Source organism: Heterocephalus glaber, unplaced genomic scaffold (genome assembly GCF_053883595.1).
Source record: "Heterocephalus glaber isolate CG9 unplaced genomic scaffold, H.glaber_assembly_v1.0 deba00001550, whole genome shotgun sequence".
NCBI classification, from domain to species: domain Eukaryota; kingdom Metazoa; phylum Chordata; class Mammalia; order Rodentia; family Bathyergidae; genus Heterocephalus; species Heterocephalus glaber.
Window position 1 is genome coordinate 16,124,297 of NW_028258343.1, and position 12,823 is coordinate 16,137,119.

Consider the following 12,823-nt stretch of genomic DNA (forward strand, 5'->3'; position numbering starts at 1 on the left):
ATCACAAATTTCTTTTAGGGTTTTTGTGGCCTATTTTTTTCTATCCTTTTACGTTTATGTCTTTACAATATGAAGTGTAAATTATAAAAGCATCTGGTATTTAAATTTTAGTGTAATTTGATAATTTTTGTGTTAACTAAGGATGTTTATTTCAACCATTTTTGGAAATAGTAACAATTTATACATGATTGAGATCAATTATTTTTTTAACATTTTCTTAAATTGCCATTAAAAACTTGCTTTAGATTTTGCAAAGCAAACACAAATAAATTAAATCAAGTGAAATTTCTAGAGATGACTATATTAATTTCAGTTGTATGTACATAACAAATCAGAAATAACTTTTAATGTATTAGCTCTAAAGAGCTATTAACACTGCTTGGACAGTCCAATAATCTTGAGGTTCACAACCCAGAAATTAACATTTCTGTCTTTAATTTTTAGAAGTTTTAGATCAGAAATGGTGAGATGTAAAAGTTCTATATTCTGAATATAAATAAATTTAAATTTAGCTTGGTACCACTTTTTACATTTTAAGTTTTCATATATCTATATATAAAGTATAGCTCTTGAATATAACCAAAAGTCATTTGATAATTATTTCTTGTTAATAAATAACACACACTGAAAATTTTGTCAATCTCAGTCTCGTGAGAAACTTTTCAAAATTAGCAATTTAAGCTGGGTGTGGTGCCACATGCCTGTAATCCCAGCACTCAGGAGGCTGAGGCAGGAGGGCACTGCAAGTTCATGGCCAGCCTGGGCCACATAGTGAGTTCAGGGCCAGCCAGACCTACACAAGGAGACCCTGTCTCAAAAAAAAAAAAAATTAGCAATTTATTCCATTGAAATTATGTATTTCTTACCTATGGTGTACCAGGCTAATAATTATAAAAAGAATATGCATTTTAATAACTATTTTTAACTTTGTACCTTTGTACAATAATAATAAACTTGACTTGGCTAAACAATACATTTTTGATGTAAATGAAGTACAAAAAATAAATGTGAAAATTATCTTTTCAACTAAGATTGTGTATCTCAATTCACCCAGCCAAAAATAAATAAATAACCAGAATGGGTTGGCAATCTTTCTTATCCTCACCTCTGTGTAGTAAGATGTCATAGAGGAATTGGTAGTGGTGTGGTGTTTACTTAGAAACATTGCAATCTGAAAATATTTTTAATAGTTGACGGTGAAAACCCAGGTTTCCTCTGAATTTTTGGAGTGTGGTCGTGGGTGTAAGAAACTTTTACTGTAAACATGTAGTAACATTTTTGTGTCTTTTGTATTTGCTTGTCTTTTCCTTAATTTATCTGTTTATCCAAGTTATCCAAAGTGTGGATCTGAGCGGAATGCAGAAGTATTCAGAATTGCTTTCTACTTTGTTTACTTCATGGATGAATTTGAGCAAAATCTGACTCTGTCAAGAAGAAAGCTTATGAAAGAATAAAAATCAGCAGGCCTTAGCACACTTTGCCAAGGAGGTGACAGCTTTCTTCACCAACCGATTAAAATGAAGAGCCAAACAGAATGTAATAGTGTTTTATCCATAAGGATTTTGGTAACAAATTTTATCGCTCTGGTTGTTAAAGATCTGAAAATTTTTATAAGATGGGAAATAAAAATTGTTGAACAGTGGCTCTGTCACTCCCCAGTATCTCTGCAGCCAGTTGGGGGCAGACTGAATTGATAGCTCTCTGTCAATGAAAACAAAAGAAGAAACAATAATATATTAATACTGCTGCTGATGATGATGATTGTGATAGTAGACAATAAATACAGACTTGTTTCTGAGTCAGGCTTTTGGGGAGAATTCTTGCATGAATCAATTTTACTTATTTCTGAGAGTTTATAGACTAATGATATTAGCTCTATTTTATAGAGTATACTTACAATCCACACATACCGTTCTCCTTAGTTTAAAAAAGCTAAAATATTTTTGCAAACATTTTATGACATTATTATGTTCTTTGTGACTACAAAAGAGGACAAACTTAAAAACATACATTAGGAAACCTAAAATCATTGACTCACATTAAGCTAGGAAGAAACTATTATGAAGACAGTCACATAAGAGGAAGAATTTGGATTATAAAATTTTCTAATTATAAAGGTAGTATGTGTTATAAAATAATTTAGGAGTGCAGAAAAGTGTGAAAAGGAAAATATCACTGATAAGAAATTTCCATCTATCCAGAATAACCCGTTAACATTTACATATATCCTTTCAGTTATGTTAATACATAGGTAATTTTTAAAGATTTCTTTAAAAAATGAGTACATTGATTAAAGCCTTGTTTTTTGTTTTTTGCTTATTTTGTCAATTTTCCCCAGCAGAAAATACCTTCAAGACTACTCTTCAGACACCCCATACCCAGTACCATAACAATGTCATAAACACTTCTCAGCAATCCCTTATTACTGGACTTTAGATTACTTCTGCACTTTGTAATAACCATTCCTGCTCATAAATCTGTGGCTGTGCCAAATAGTTTTCCTTAAGACAAATTCCAGGTCGACGTTTTGGCTGTGATACCTGAGTCTTTGTCACTGGCTGTCTCCAGTGATTACAATGGAAATGTAGTGCGATACCTACCTTAGAAGGACTCTGAAGTCTTCAAGTTTGAGCGTCCTGATTATCGCTCCTGCTGTTATTGGGCTAGTGCAGTGGTCGACATTTCTGTGGAGCCTTACTGGATTCTCCTCCCATCTTCCAGGCTTCCTGCTCCTCCCTGCAGCCCCTCCCCTTCCCACATGGAACCTGTCCCTGCCCTCTCTGGAATCTGCATCCTGGGCGCAACCAAGAAAGCTCTCTCTCCTGAAGACCTTGCTATTCACCACCCTTGGGAATCCTACAACACGGTCCTTTCCCTCCCTATCACTGACCTCTGTCTCAGATAACAGACACAGAGCGGGCAGCTTGCTTGTTTCCTGATGGTCCATCAATGCCCCCCTGCAATGGACTCGACGGGCTAGCCCAGCTGGGCATCACTTCTAAGTCTGACAGTTTGTACAGAAGAGGATGATGCTGAGCCCCAGGGAGCAGCGCTGCTTACAGCCACGAGCCGCCTGACAGTCTCCTCTCGCCGAGGAATCGCCATCCTGCGCAGATAGCGGGGCCACCAGAACCCCAGGTGTTATTGTCTATTTTCCCCCATATTTGCCCATATTGTGTTGGGTTTCTTTCTTGATTTTTAAACCCAATTGAAAGACGACAATCATACCTCACATTTCAATTTGAATTTCTTTGATTACTAGTAATATTGTACATTTTTGTATCTCATTTTAAAAATTATGTTTGGAAAAACAATACATGCTCCTGAGGGGGGAAAACCCCTTTAAACCACTTAGAAATACATAGAGAAATGAAAAATCTGTCATAATTTCACCTGCAGAGCAAACTTTTTTAACATGTTGGCAAAATTTCTTTTACAAATATACCTTATACATGGGAAAATCATTTATGCCTGAATACAGTTATAATCTACCTCATTGTTTTTAATAGCTACAAAAGGTTTTGCACAATGAATATCATAATTTATTCAGCCAGTCCTATATTGATGAACTTCTAGTTGTTTCCAATTTTTTGCTTGACTAACAGCAGGACAACAGATATCATTTTGTATAAACCTCAGTGCACTTTTGCAAGTTTTTCTGCAAGATAAATTTCTAAAAGTGCAATTATTGAGTGAATAAATAGGTTTGCATACTGAGTTTTGATACAATGAAATTCTTCCAGGTCAGAAGGTTTTGTCTGTTATATTCTCTGCTTTCATTCTGTTGCCTAAAACACTACTTGGTGCAGAACTCAATGAATATTTTTGAGTGGATGCATGAAAATATTTGACCCAGGCAATGAGTGAGAATCTGTGGTCCTCACTCAGATGCTACCCAGCCCTGTCACAGCCAGACTCCTACTGGGAAGGAGAGAGACTCCCACACTGCCCTGCCTGGTTTATATAACCACCCTTCCTCAGTTAAGAAGACAGAAGAGTTAGTCCATGGTCAGGAGCCCACATCTGTGTGGCCAGAGAATTCAGAGACTGGGAGCACCCAGCTGAGCACAACATGAACAAATAAACCAAAGAAGTGGACAAACAAAAACATCAAGAACCAAAAGGAATTATTTACCATAATAGATAAACCAGTTAATCAGAACACAATAGGAGTCCTATAAAATCATTAGCCGAATTATTTAATTGTAAGATGAAAATATGGTTAAACTTTTAGAAATGAGAGACTTTAGAGTCTGGAGTTAGAAAATTGATATTAATTAAATTTATCCTTACAAATAATTCAAAATTTTTTGGTTTTGTTTTTAACTATCTTGTAAGTTGAAAGAGACATGAAGAAAACCCTAGGAGGAATGGATAAAGACTGGGTAGAAAGGAGCAATTGGAACTGGAGGAAGATAAAGTACATTAGTTTTTAATAGAAACCAAAAGTGAAATACTTATATAAGAAATCCTGTTAATCACAGAGGAGAGGCTTGGATCTAAGCAGAGGGCTGGGCAAAGTGAGGGAATGTGAAAATCCTGATGTGCCTCTCATAAAACCTAGAATGTCACAAAAGCCAGCATAAAAATCACCTCTCACACAATATGTACAACCTGGACAAGGAGCAGCTTTGGTTCAAGTACATTCCCTGCACAGTGCTGGGGAGCCAGCCAATGCCAGAGAATTGAACTCTTACAGTGGTTAATATATAACATTTATGTTATACATATTATCACATTTTTTAAACAAGTGAATTCTGCCATTTGCTGGATATGTGACATTAGACAAGTATTTTAACTACGTGAAGTTCAGTTCTTTTTTCAGCCTATTCATACAAGTCATAACTTGATTAGCAAAACATTAACCTTTCTTTTATTGCAAACCTTTAAGACTACTATCAAAGTTGAATGCAAGGATGCCAATGAAATTTGCAGGAAATGGTGAACGCAACTGGTTTTTTTTCCTCTAAGTTCTGAGTGCATAAAATCCTCACCCAGTGTATAAAAATGTTACAGGAATTTACTAGCAAATTTGGGGGAAGTTAATGTGCTGTGCTTCTCCAGAGTCACCCAAGAGAAAGAGAATCTGTTCCTTTTCTTTCACATCAAGCTAAGACACTTTAACGAAATCATTTGCTTGCAAGTTTAAATGTAAAAGCAAACAAGAAACTTTCCCTGTCAAGAGAAATGCAGATGGGAGATCATCCACAAGATGAGGTGGAAGTGGGGGGTCTGGGAGGACCCCATAAAAGCTCCTCATGAGAGAAGAGCACTTGAACGCGCCCCAAACGCGGAAGAGCGCAATGCCAGCACACAAGCACATCCATCACGTCAGTCTCCCTGCTCATTGCTTTCTTCCCTCCCCAGCTGCTCATGGGCTGCTTGGGGTGGAGAGGATGGGCTCTGGGAAGAGCAGTGAGACGGGTGGGCTAGAAGGACAGAGGACAGCCAGTGCAAATGCAGGCCTCCGCGGCCTCAGAAGTCTCTGACAGAGCTTCTGAGCTTCAGAAATTCTCACTGTTTGTGGGCAAACATAGGAAACCGTAGATTTCCTAACTACATGGATGCAGCATAAACAAAAGCAGCAGGTGCGGATGTGGAGTGGCAGATGCCTCCGTAGGCATCTAGATTGCGAGAGAACCATCCCTCAGTCCCAGACCCAGCGCCTGAGCAGGGAAACAAAATGAAGAGTTAGGTTTCTGAAGGCGAGTCTTACCACTTGGCTTCCTTTCCTGCAATTCACTTTAGGCCATTTTGGTCCCCTACCGCATCCCTAATCACTGGTACTGGCTGTTCCTGCCTCGCATAGCATCCCATATCCCCCAGTCCCGATTCCTGCCTTACTGGGGTTGAGCAGTAGGATTTGAATCTCCTGTGTTCCTTTTTAAGGAACAGAAAGCACTAGAAAGCACTTCTTTGTGCCCGCTGTTTCTGCTTCTCGTGTGTCTGACACCGTGGAACTTTTGCAAGATGTCAGGAAGAATAAGACAGTCTCAGCTTCGGTGCCCGCAGCTGGAGATATAATTCTGAAGTCATGAGTTTACACTAGTAATATATGTACACAAGTCGCTACAGTTGTACACACAAAGGAGATAGTTATTCTTCTTCTGGATTTAGGAAAAGCTGAAGAAAAAGTTGAATGCATTAAATCCTCTTTCACAGGAGATCATCTTCATGCCCAAGGAGTAGGATTCCTTCACCAAAGTTTTACAATGGTAAATGGTGGCTCCGTTTTAACCACCTCAATGAGGTTCTTGTCTCTAAGTTGTGGGAAGAATGTAGGGTGTTGTGTGATGGACGAGTTTTCAGTGAGCTGCCCTGCTGATCCCACTGCTGTATCCAAAAGGTCACTACTAAAATCATCTCTTTGCAATTATATCCCCATTTCAGAAGCTTCCAATAACTGTATATACTAATGTTCAGATATGAGTTTTGGGGGTACCTATGCATGCATGCTGTGCAACTGATACGTGATTTTGTGGTCAGCTGGCAAGCACAGCCTCACCTAGAACTTGGAGACAAGTGTTTGTGCTCCAGCCCACTGGCCTTCATTAAGATCCTGTCTCTACTGCTCTACTTAAAGTGCCGTTTGGTTTCCTCATCTACAAAATGAAGATGCCCTGAAGACTTGGCGTGCGGTACCTAACAAGCACTTAGCAACAGAGATTAGTTCTGTCTCACCAGGATGGATGAAAGATCAGTGGAAACGCAATCCAAACAAGGGAAAAGTGTGTGGAAAAAGAGGGCAAAAGCAAGAGTTCTTAAAAGAAAAGAAACAAAGTCTAAGGCAGTTGAAAAGAATGATGACCGTCTTTAGAGTCACATTGTGCTTGAAATATTCCAGTGGAGGAGAAATGGGGCAGACTTATGTTTTCTGATAAAACTATTAAGATTTATATTAAAATTTAAACTTAGAGCAAGTCTAAGTACACTGACTGATATCCTATAGTGTCTGTCTTTGCACTATTATATATGAAAATACTCTTTCAGACTCAAGCACATACACCCCAAATGGATCATGAAAACCATTATGTGACTTAGCATATATTTTCCCTATAACTTCATTCTCTGATAAATTTTATAAACCCACAATTATGATATACCTAATCCTTAATTACCTAACTGTTCCCCTTTTATTTAATGATGGTATTTGTATTGTTTTATTACGCAAATTCATAATTATATCCATAAGTACATTATTAACTGAAAAACTCACTTTTACATTGAATTATTTCAAGTAATACCCTATATGTTATACCCTATAATGCTTGTTGTCTTAAAAGCCCTGCTTCAAACTGAGTTAATTTTTATTCTCAAAATAATTTTTTGTCAAAAAAAAAAACAAACCATTCCCTTCTTCATTAAATTCTGGTGCAACTTTGTGCTTCATGACAGGGAAAGTATGAGAGCAAAATGATTCACAATCTTAAAGTCTTTTGACTTTCTTTATAAAATTGCTTGCTTTCCTCTGAGATTAATGGACTGTCAACAGGATCAGAGCAATGACTGAAACTTTAAAATATGGAAGGGTGACCCCTAGCGGTGGCCTTCAGAAACCAAATTCATAGGAAGCTCCAAAAACAGGGAAGAAACTTGATGTGCTATAAAGCAAGTCAAAATGTCAACCTTACTTACCTTAATTGTCTTTAGAAACATAAATATTATTTAAGATATTATTAAAACACTTTAAGAGAATGTTTCAAACAACAATCTCGCCCACCTAAAGTCTCTTTCACTCAAAGCAAATGTATAAATCAAAAAGAATAAAACAAAAGGAAAAGACATAACAACTTGGTTGAATGAACAGAAATAAAATTAGCCAAGCAGAAAAATAAAGCCTACCTATTAACTCCACATTAAACTGAGTAAAAATTATATTGAAGCCACAGCAGTAAGCTTACATGAAATAAGAAGAAAATCTTGAACAAATCATTTACTTCTTAGTAGGTTTTTGCATTGAAAACTTCACCTTCATTCTGAAGGTCACCTGTCCTGCACAAAAAGAAAAATGGTTCAGCTTAAAGACCTGTCACTTGTGACAAAATGAAATGAAATGAGAGGTCAGAAGTAACTGACTGCATCATTTGAACTCATTGTCACTCAACAAGAGGGGACTTTGGCAAAAAGAGGACATGCTGGGACAGAGAAATCTTGTATGTGAAGCAAAATTCTTCCTGGAGAAAAAATAGAGTACATAAGGAAGCCTGGAGTTCTTTCCCATTTAGTTTTATTACCATTATTTCCTAAGGCATCTGACTGGAGCTGGCTTGGGCAGTTTAGCACACAGCTCAGCAGAAATACGACATTTAATGCTCTCCTTGCGAGCTTCCAGTGCCAATGTGACATGACAGTTGCTTAAGCAAAGTTACTTCCTTTCACCCAAATGGACAGGAAGAAAAAGCACAGAATGATGGGAGGATCAAGAATGAGGAAGACACTGAATACAGTGAGGAAACTGCCCAGTCAGACGGGTAGGTAGGACTTAAAGAAGAGAATTGTTGTCATTGGTTAATAACCAATATCAGCCATTGCTTATACAACCCATTTAGTGCTTAAGATCTGGAGGAATTTCCTTACCTTATTCTAATGCTTCTGAGAGAGAGAGAGAGAGAGAGAGAGAGAGAGAGAGAGAACATTTCACTGGGTGAATCATTCACAGTTGTCACTTTCAGCATAAATGCTGGCTGCACTGGCAAACAAATTGTCATTTAAATCCTCAACCGGTACCGGAGTCCCTAAATTTGGATCCAAATGGATTTTCCTTTTTTTTACGTGTATAGCCTCAGATTTTTACCCTGTAGTTCCCTCTTCACCTTTATCGAACAAAGTACTGTATGCCTTTTCTTGTTTCACATAAATGGTTTACTAGGGTAAACATCTGTGATCTAACCTGTAATTATAAATTATTTAGGTCACACATGCTAAATTATTTAAACTAATACTTTGAAAGAATTGCATCTATATTAACAAGAAACAAGAATTTACTCTTTAAGATTATTTAGCACCAAAAGATTTATTTTACCCTGTTTATGTTTCTGATTTCAAACACTTGGAAGAAAAAAATCCTTTTTAAATCTGCATTTTAATGTATTTTTTGAAATAATTTATTCAAACTGGTTGCCTTGAGTTCCTGCTGTCATTATACACCTTGCAATCAAGGACTTTCAATTATAAGCAATATGTCCATCATGAAAATTTTCATTTATTTAGCAAGAAGGTAATCTTTAATAGGTGCATACATAATTTCATTTTGCATGACTGATTTACCTGCCTACTAATGCTCATTCTAGCAGAGCATTAGCACTCTCTTAGAACTTCTGTTTCTTTAAAAACCTGCAGCAATTCCTTCCGGTGATTAATTTCATAAGGCACTGAAATGGCCTCTTTGAAGTTCAGTTTTCACGAGGCACAGAAATCCTAGGAAGAAGCTTTTGCACACAATATGCTTTTTTCTCACATGTTACCCCCACAAATGCTGAGAGTTAACCACAAACACAGTGCTGTAGAGATGTAAGGACACATGGAAAGTAACATTATTGACACAGCACATCTGGAGGAATTGATTGACTAAAGATTTGGTGAAGTGAATGAATCATTTTTTCATACTTGAAACAATAATTTTATATAAAATAAACATGCCATAAAGTGAAATTCTGCAAGGATTCAATTATACAGTTAAAACAAGGGACTCCAGTGATTAATATTTAGTATACATCGACATTTCATGTTTGTTGATGTGCCCTAAACTACTTCCCCAAGTCTTGCGGGTTGATAGAAATTTTGTTCTCTGTTTGGAGTAAGTGTATGGAAAGGTTTGAGTTTCCCAGTTTGGACTCTTTTGGGAAATAACATACAAAGTTATTAAATTAAAAATTGTGTGTTTATATCTGTGTGAAAAAGGGCAGTACTCTTTACAGGAAAAAAATAACACAGATGGAAGGTAGGTAGGTAGATGGACAAGTGAGAGAAGGACAATCAGACAGAGAACTTCAATGGAGGGTGAGGAACAAATCTAAGGGTTGCATAGGGAATTTGGGGCAGATGCTGGGGAAGCTGGGGAAGAACTACAGCTTACAATGGATGCTTCTGGGTGGGTTCAGAATGGAAGACCAGACCAAGTGTCTGGAAGATGGACCAACAAAAGTAAAGTTAGGAACCAAAAACCACCCCATGGATAAAAGGCTGCCGTCACAGTTGTGTGAAAGCCTAATTTCCATTAATATCTTTCTTAGTCACTTTCCTAGTTGCTGAGACAAAACACCTGACACCCACAATTTAAAGGACAGGTCAATTTCAGCCTGCAGTTTAGAAGTTTCAGTCTATGTTTCGCTCAAACACAGAAACCACATGGCAGAAAGGGCCTGGGTGAGGAAAAGCTGCTCATCTCATGGCAACCAGGAAGGAGAGGGTGGAGCCCGGCAGGGGGAGAAACCCTTCCAGGTCCCAGCCCTAGTGACCCACTTCTTCATATAGACCCACCTCCTCGTGACAGCCACCTGAGGACCTCCCATCATCCTGTCACCTTTCAAAGATGTCCCCCAAAGCTCCCTGCGCTGAGAGGCAGGACTTATAAAAGGTGACATCTTTGAAACAGAGACTTTTGATACAAAGCTCAGACTTTTATCTATTGATCTACACAGTGAAAATGTCTAAGCAATAACTTAAATATAGAAGGTGCCATAAAATTAGGCAGAAACTTTGTTGTTTGGTTGCCTAAAAGTCCCCACATCATCTTGATTCAGTCAAGAGAAGGCAATTTAGGGATAACATGAAATGAGATAAATGTAGGATCTTATACGTAAGTCGAAGCATTCAACGGCAGGAGAGATGGTGTGGCTTTAGTGAAATGAGGATGAACCTAGTCTAACAAGGTCGAACACTGACTACCAGCAAGACAAGTTGTCCTAAGGAAATACCTTCTCTCACCTGGGCCTCTCACTAGTCTATGTCTTTATGACTCTAATTCTAGGTAGAGAGACACATGTTTTTCCAATCGTCACTACCAAATTCATGATTTTTCCCCAGACTTGACTTGTACTTTAAATTTAAAAATCTGTATTCTTGTTGGAATAAAATCGCAATGCTGTACTGTATCTAATATACAGTAAAAAAGAAAAACCAAAGCCTCATCTGTTGACATTTAGATATATATATCTTCTGAGATAGTTTATGTGTATAAATATCCTTAAAAACAGAAATATAGATTTTAAGCAAATTAAAATTGTATTAGTTTTAACTCGCCTTCTTTCTTTAGTAAAATATCCAATCATCAATAAATCAATATCTACCTCTCTGCTTGATTAAAGGATAGTACATTATTTATCTAGATAAATAATATACCACAATGGTCCCTCTCAACATTGTAGCTAATGGCTGTCATACTGCGCATGAGTCTCTATTTGGACTCTTGGGAAATGACATAAAAAGTTATTAAAATAAAAATGTAAGTGCACGTATCATATCTATGTGAAAATCAAGGACAGTTTGCCCGTACTGATAAATTTAATTCAATTAAATTGAGAATCGATATTAAATTTTTTACCTGAGTAACACTCTATTTATAGATTAATTTTAGGGTCACTGACAGCTATACATAGTGAGTTTTCCTATATAAAAATATCCTGCATTTCTTACCTCTCAGGTCAGAAATTCTCAATACCCATGTGATATGCTATGTTTCTGTTAATGGTTTTCAACCCATTAAAGAAACATGGCTGTAGGCCTCTAGTAAACTTTAACTTTTAAATTATATTTTACATGGGAAATTTATCATAAATGAGCTGACGTGTGTAAATGACTCCCATCTGTGACAGTTTAAGCTGCTGTTAAAGCTAGGGTCGACACAGAAATCAGATTCTTACCATTTCTCAGAAGCAATTCCTAAAAACCTAATACTTTCCCTTCTCTGAAGATTTCAAAGAAATTGGTCATAACATCATCTAATCCTGGTAACTTTCCCAAGTACTGGTTTCATCTGTAATTGTTGCTGCATTTAGGTTTTCTTTTATAAGATTACAACTCAGTAGTTTCTATTTTCTGAAAGATAACCCCAGTTAGTGCAGTTTTTAAGTTGTTTTATCAAGAAGTTGCTGAAAACATTCTAATATTTTCCCTACTTCTAATCTCTTTTAATTAGAGTCAATTTCTTCACCACAACAATACAGTACCAATATTTTGGGTGTCTAATTCATGTTAGGCACTCTTAATTAAAGTTTTTAAATAACTTTTTGAAGTAGGTACCACATTTTCCCCATTTTTCAGATCAGGAAACTGGCATAAATCAGTACCTTACTTGTCCCATGTCATCCTCAGAACATGCGGCCTGCCAGGGGTTCAAACACAGAGCTTGTTTTCTTAACTTGCCTGCTGCAAGTATCTGCCTTCTAGAGTGCTCTTCTGGCTGTCAATGCCGCAGTTTTCGAAGGGAAGCTCCCCATGGGTCCTGTGCCCTGCCAGTTTCACAAGAGACCTTCTCTGGAGCAGAGGTTTTCAGACATTGCCTCATCGATCTCCGTAAGAATTTTCAAGTTGTCACATAGGATTTTTCATCATACATTTAAGTAGTTGTGAAAAGATAACTTTCTGGCTCTTGCAAATATGTTACTATACAATAAAACTCCTACGCCACTTTAAAACTATCTAGCCTGATCTGAATGTCATAAAGATTTAACACCTCATTCCACTTTTTAAACTTTTCTTTATAAATAAAAATTATACACCCTTCCTCTTTTTCTTAGGTATCTTTCATTTTCCATCATAAAACTTTATACTGGGTCAGTAAATATTTTTATGTTTATTTGTTATCCATTAATGTATTTCTATA

At 37.0% G+C, this 12,823-nt stretch overlaps 1 long non-coding RNA gene across 1 annotated transcript; it reads right to left on the minus strand.

Moving 5' to 3' along the window:
- Window positions 1–1,532: 1,532 nt before the first annotated feature.
- Window positions 1,533–12,476, minus strand: LOC110349444 (uncharacterized). The gene is made up of 3 exons (XR_002395400.2): window positions 12,288–12,476; window positions 7,902–7,992; window positions 1,533–1,701 (listed from the first exon to the last, which is right to left on the minus strand). It is a non-coding gene; the product is annotated as an uncharacterized LOC110349444 (long non-coding RNA).
- Window positions 12,477–12,823: the final 347 nt, after the last annotated feature.